The sequence below is a fragment of the Ornithorhynchus anatinus genome, chromosome 16, assembly GCF_004115215.2.
Source record: "Ornithorhynchus anatinus isolate Pmale09 chromosome 16, mOrnAna1.pri.v4, whole genome shotgun sequence".
Taxonomy (NCBI): Eukaryota; Metazoa; Chordata; class Mammalia; order Monotremata; family Ornithorhynchidae; genus Ornithorhynchus; species Ornithorhynchus anatinus.
In genome coordinates, this window is record NC_041743.1 from 31,064,068 (window position 1) to 31,070,989 (window position 6,922).

At 47.2% G+C, this 6,922-nt stretch overlaps 1 long non-coding RNA gene across 1 annotated transcript; it reads left to right on the top strand.

The window, feature by feature from the left end:
• Positions 1 to 261: 261 nt before the first annotated feature.
• LOC120638870 lies at positions 262 to 1,506 on the top strand. Its single transcript, XR_005660888.1, has 2 exons — positions 262 to 360; positions 943 to 1,506. It is a non-coding gene; the product is annotated as an uncharacterized LOC120638870 (long non-coding RNA).
• Positions 1,507 to 6,922: the final 5,416 nt, after the last annotated feature.

The window sequence follows — 6,922 nt, forward strand, 5'->3', positions numbered from 1 at the left end:
GATCATGATAACAATGATAACCTTAATCGTTCTTCAGAGAGTGTTTGGAGAAGTGAAAGCAGAGGGTAGGCAGTGACTGTGGGGCCAACTCACTTGTTTTCAGAGTACAGGTCTCTTCGGAGGCTTTGCAGAGCTGCTGCTAGTCAGGTGGTGAGGTTTGTCCCAGGTGCGACCTTTTATCTGACAGAGAAGTGGGGACATGGAGACTGACGCTCCTCCCCTTCCACTGCTTTAGCCTCCTGGGAGTTTCTGCTCTAGATTGAAAGCACTTCCCCCTCTCTATTGCACTGACCTTTAAGGGTAGCGCTCCGTGCCCCGGGGCAGGTCTCTTTATATGGGAGTGAAGGAAAACCCCCTCAGGTTGGTAACTTGTGAGGGAAGTCTGGGGCGGGGCGGGGGTGGAGGAGGAAAGTGTGTGGACCCGTTGACAAGTTGGCATGTTGCCTTGCTTCCCTGTCTGTGGGGGTCACGGTTACCACAAAGGTATCCCTAGGAGGGCTAATAGTAATAATATAATAATAATATTATTTGTAAGTGCTTACTGTGTGCCAAGCTCTGGCGTATATACAGACTAATCAGTTTGGACACAGTCCCTGTCCCACGTGGGGCTCACGGTCTTAATCCCCATTTTATAGATGAGGCAACCGAGGCACAGAGAAGTAAAGTGACTAGCCCAAGGTCACACAGCAGACAAGTGACGGAGCCAAGACTAATTGCGAATAACCCAGGACCCTCTGACTCTAGGCCATGCCAAATCTCTGGCCGATCTGAGCCAATCTGGACCAATCCTTTTCTGAGGACTCTCTGAGGGGCTGGGGCAGTCCAGGCCAATGCAGACTCGGGTCATCTCTAGAGCAGGTTGGGTGCCCTCAAAATCCTCAGTCCCAGTTGGTTCACTCATGTTTTTCTCTATGAATCCCTTTTCTCTGTTTCCAATCCTAGACTTGGAGGTTCACACTTGAGAGACCTGGACAGTGAACAAAGGCCAGCGTAAGGCAGTTGTTTTAGCTGCCGGAAAAGATCTCCCAGCGTTCGTGATGCTTCTACATGGAATGGAAGAGCGGGAATTTAGCACACCAGAGAGAGACGAGAGCCAGTTTGAGATCTTAGCAAGGAACAGGTTTCGGTTCAATGGGGATAGGCCCATCCTCCTTGCCTCCAAGTCAGCTGTGAGGTCACGTGTCCTCCCAAGACCATTCTGTCTTGGGGATCAGAGTCTCCTAGGCCTGACTCAGCCTGGACCCTTGCCCCCGGAGATTGTCATTGGCCAGAAAACAGCTTCCGCGGTGGAGGGGGTCGTCTTCCGGGGACCGGGATTCATCCGATTCCTTTGACTCAGTGACAGATGCTATGGACTGAGATCCAGTGGGGAAACCGATAAGAGAAACAGGGTTAAAAATAAGGTGGGAGGGGCTTGGAAGAGCTAGAGTCCCTGGTCTGACCTTTACCCTCCAAATATCTGACTGGCAGCCCCAGACATGAAATAAAATCAGGCCATTCCGAGTATAAAGCGGAAACAAGTTATTAGATAACGCTGGTTTGGGAGTTTCCAATCCTGTTAAAATGTGATAACAAACCCAAAGGGGTTGAGAGGAGGAGGAGGATACTAAAGCCTCTTTAAAGTTGCTTCTCTTTTCCTCTTTTCTCACCCCCGCTGACAGTTGGTTTCAACTGAAATGCTTTTGTTCCAATCCTGTGGCAGGTCACTCTTCACATACCTCTCTCTCCCCAAGGCTAGAGGGACTTCCCAAATGAGGCTTTTCTATTCTTACCCAGATGCCTCACGACCCAAGATGGAAAGCCAAGATAAAGTATAAACAATGGAGAAAACAAAGCTAAAGTTCCCTGACTCTAACCTGGGCACTGACGACCCCTCGGGTGCGTGCCCGAGGGGGCTGCCCAGACTGTCATCATTCATTCTTTCATTCATTCATTCAATCATATTTATTGAGCACTGTACTAAGCACTTGGAAAATATAATTCAGCAATAAAGATAATGCCTGCCCACACAGAGCTTACAGTCTAGAAGGGCACACCAGCTTTTGGCTGCAGTTTGAGCTCTGTTGTTCAGACCAGACCCTGCACTGTTTCTGCCATTACTTGCTATCTACAGCTACTGGTATCACCAGAGCCGGTGCTACCTCTTCGTTGTTTAGATGGGCACTGCCCAAGGCTAGTGTGGCACAACTAGGCCTTTTCCCATCCTTCCCACCTCCACTCAGTCCAGGGCAGCTTGACTCTTGAGAGCAGCAATCTGAACCCAGAGGCAGTTGCAGCAGTGGGAAAGACCCACCCACACCCCATCTGCTGTCCCCAGGCCTCCCTACTGGCACAGGATCCTGTTTGTTTGCCAGTGGCCACTCTAGTCTTTTGATCCCAGCTGGGCATACAGGCCTAAGATAAGGACCTATCTGTCAGTCAACAGGATGTATTGAGCAATCATTTAGCCTGTGAGCCCCATGTGGGACAGAGACTGTGACCCACCTAATTATCTTCTATCTCCTTCTAGTGCTTACTACAGTGTTTGGCACCCAGTAAGCCACGGTTAACAAATGCCACGGTTATTATTATTATCATTCGCATGTACAGAACACAGATTCATAGATGATGGGGGTTCCAAAGGAAGAATAAGACCCAATCCCTGCCTTCTAGCTAGATTTTACTGTTTTTTTTAAAATGGCATTTGTTAAGCACTTACTATGTGTCAGGCACTGTACTACGTGCTGGGGTAGATACAGGCTAAGCAGGTTGGACACAGTCCATGTCCCACATGGGACTCACATCTTAGTCCCCATTTTACAGAGGCAGTAACTGAGGCACATAGATGTTAAGTGACTTGCCCAAGGTCACCCAACTGACGAGTGGTGGAGCAGAGATTAGAACCCAGATTCTTCTGGCTCCCAGCCCGGTTCTCTATCCTCGCTCTTGGCCCCAAAATTTACTCTAACAGGGTTTTTACCTGGGTTATGGTTGTTAGAGGGATTATCCTTCATCATCTTTGTGTCTATAATAATAATAATGATGGTATTTGTTAAGCGTTCACTATGTGCCAAGCACTGTTCTAGGAGTGTTCTGATTGGTTCCCAGGTGACGGTAACTCCATACACCAAGGTAAACCCTCCTTCCCATCTACTTTAGTCCTGTTTGGTTGAAGCTGTGGGATCCCAGCCAAGAAACTACAGGCAAAATGGTGTTCTAATAGGAGAGAGAGAAATACGACTAGAGGAATCAAATAAATAATTGGCTCTACAATTGAATAAACATCTACACAAGAGTACTAGGAATGGGATAAATACAATACATAAGTACTAAAATTGGATAGAGGGATTGTATGGTTTGGAGAGTTGGAGATTAAGAAGCGAAGGTTTGTTGGAGGAGGGGTTTTTTAGAAGGGTTTTTGAATATGGGCAGGGCTATATTCTGACAGATTTGGGGAAGGGAAATGAGCAGCATAGCCTAGTGGAAAGACCATAGATTTGAGAATCAAGAAATCTGGATTCGAGTTTTGGACCTTGGGGGTTTATTTCTCTATGCCTCAGTTTCCTCATTTGTAAAATGGGGATGAAATACCTGTTCTCCCACCCCCTTAGATTTTGAGGCCCATGGGAGACAAGGAGTATGTCTGACATGATTTTATTGTATCTACCCTAAGGCTTAGTACAGTGCTTGACACACAGTAAATGCTTCACAAATACCAGAATTATTATTATCATCATTAGCTTGCTTCCTCCACCCACCTTTGCCCTCTTTTCTCCTGGTCAAAGGGGGCTGAGGCATTCATCAACCTTCCCCATCCTTCTTTTGTTCCTACTAATCAGTCTTCTTCCACCACCACATCACCTTTGCATCAAACAGAAACTCCTTACCAATAGGCTTTAAAGCACTCAGTCAGCCTGCCCCATCCTACCTCACCTCATTAATCTCCTACTACAGCTCAGCCCACATACTCTGCTCTTCTAGAGCCAGCTTACTCACTGTGCCTCAATCTTGTCTATCTCGCCGCCGACCCCTTTTCCAAATCCTCCCCCTTGTCTGGAACTCCCTCCCTCTTCATATACGCCAGACCATCACTCTCTCCACCTTCAAAACATTATTAAGGTCATATCTCCTCCAATAGGCCTTCCCCGATTAAGCCCTCTTTTCCCCAGCTCACTTGCCTTTCTGCGTCGCCTATGCACTGCAATCTGTTACCTTTGGACATTTGATATGCACCCCACCCTCAACCCCACAGCCCCTATGTACGTATCTTTGAAATTAAATATTACAAATTACTTATTTATTCATTTTAATAATAATTATGGTATTTGTTAAGCGCTTACTATGTGCAGAGCACTGTTCTAAGCACTGGGGTAGATACAGGGTAATCAGATTGTCCCTCGTGGGGCTCACATTTTTTTAATCCCCATTTTTACAGATGAGGTAACTGAGGCACAGAGAGGTTAAGTGACTTGCCCAAGGTCACACAGCAGACAAGTGGCAGAGGCGGGATTAGAACCCACGACCTCTGACTCCCAAGCCCGGGCTCTTTCCACTAAGCCACGCTACTTCTCTATATTAATGTCTGTCTCCCCCTCTAGACTGTGAGCTCGTTATGGGCAGGGAACGTGACTGCTAATTTTGTTGTATTGTACTCTCCCAAGCACTTAGTACAGTGCTCTGCACATAGTAAGTACTTAATAAATATTATATTGATGGATTGAGCAAAGGCCCGAGCTGGAGAGAGGCATTCAAGTTCTCATCCTGGATGAAGGGCCCATCTCCAGCCTTTGCCATCTTTCCCAAGCCTTCGGGGGCCTACACTTCAGTGAGTTGGGTGACCCATATGGGAAATGAGAAAAGGGCCATTTCCATAAGCCGGTGGAGACCGGATATGTCTGCTGGGACAAATGCAATTAGTACCTGACCTCCCCCACTCCAGTGACATAGAGTCAATAGTACATCTTTTCTCATTGACCTGACCCTTCCCCACTCTCCCCTTTCTTACTCTTCTTTTGTCTTCCTTTCTCCTGGTCAAAGAGGGCTGAGGCATTCACCAACCTTCCCCCATCCTTCTTTTGTTCCTACCAAGCAGCCTTCTACCACCACCACATCACCTCCACATCAAACAGAAACTCTTTTCCGTTCTCTGCCCGTTTGGCCAGAGTCCTCTGGTCACCCTTCCCTCCTCAGCTTAGCACCTCCCCGAGGGTGGTTGGCACCGTATCTGGGCAGAGGCTCTTTCTCTGGCTTCTGAGTGCCACAGAAACAGCCTGGAGCTCTACAGGGAGGCACCTCTCGGGGCGGGGGTAGGGGGTGGGGTGGCTGATTTGGCCAGCCTCAAGTGGGGAGGGAGGAGACAGCTGCCACCCTAGGCCTGAATAGTAGGGAGGAACAGACAGCAGCAGGCTCTCCAAAGGCAGCCCACTGAGGGACAGGCTGTCCCAGTTAACGTGGGAAGCCGAGACTGAGGAACTGAGCCCCCACTCGCAACCTTTAGCAACTGCCAAAGCATTTGTTCGTCACTCCCGCAATAGGCTCCCGGCTTCCAGGTGCCCTGGATACACAACAAAGACCCAGAGGGTGAAGGGAAACCAAACCAGAATGGTGGTTGTTGAGGCAGAATAACCTTTTGGGGTCAGAACAAATTCTGTTCCAAATGGCAGATGTTTGAAATGATTAAGAGTTTCGTCTTCTTTACATTATTCGTGCTGCAGTTTCCCCTTTTTGTTGTTGCAAATAGGTTATGGGAGGGAATTCTCTCCTCTCTATGTCAGCGTTTGCACTTTTTTCTGCTTTCCCTATCAGCTTTCTCTCCCACTGGCTGTTGTTCTTGGTTCCTCTAGTCCTCCATCAGTATTTCTAGCTTCTTGGTGTTCCCTATTTTTAGCCACTCTGGGACCAGCCTTTTTATTTTGCCGGTTTTGTTCTGAGTTCTGCCTTCAGAGTGGGCATACTCAGTTAACATTTTTGTTTTCCTTGCCACTGTCCCCAGTCTGTTGCCTGCAGGGTTTTGACTGTAGCCACTCCAGATTGTAAACTCACTGTAGGCAGGGAAACTTGACGTGTCAGCTGTGTGACTTTGGGCAAGTCCCTTAACTTCTCGGTGCCTCAGTTACCTCATCTGCAAAATGGGGATTAAAACTGTGAGCCCCATGTGAGACAATCTGATAAACTTGAATCTATCCCAGCACTTAGAACAGTGCTTGGCACATAACAAGTGCTTAACAAGTACCATCATTATTATCAACTCTGTTGTATTCACCCAAGCACTTAGTAGAGAAGCAGCGTGGCTCAGTGGAAAGAGCACAGGCTTGGGAGTCAGAGGTCATGTGTTCGAATCCCGCCTCTGCCACTTGTCAGCTGTGTGACTGTGGGCAAGTCACTTAACTTCTCTGTGCCTCATTTACCTCATCTGTAAAATGGGCATTTAGATTGTGAGCCTCACATGAGACAACTTGATGACCCTGTATCTACCCCAGCGCTTAGAACAGTGCTCTGCACATAGTAAGTGCTTAACAAATACCAACATTGTTGTTACGGGACTCCCTGAACACAGTAAGTGCTCAGTAAATACCATTGATTGATTGATTGATTTGACAAAACATGCTGAATTACTTATAAAATCGCTTTTCATTCGGTATTTGGCATTAGGGCAATGAACACATTTTGTAATTAATCCAATCAGAAACATTTCTAAAGCCCCCCAAATCACTGATATTGATTGAGCAATTATTGAGCATAAAGCACTGTACTAAGCACTTATAATGCACAGTCAAAAACACTTGTTTCCTGCCCTCAAGGAGTTTACAATCTAATGGAGGAGTTTACAATCTAATCCACTCAAATGCCCACCCCCACCTACCCATTCAAATACTTTTCTAATCTGGATGCCACTGGGTTAGGCAGTGGCAACCCAAAATGGTGATTTTGCCAATCTAAGTTG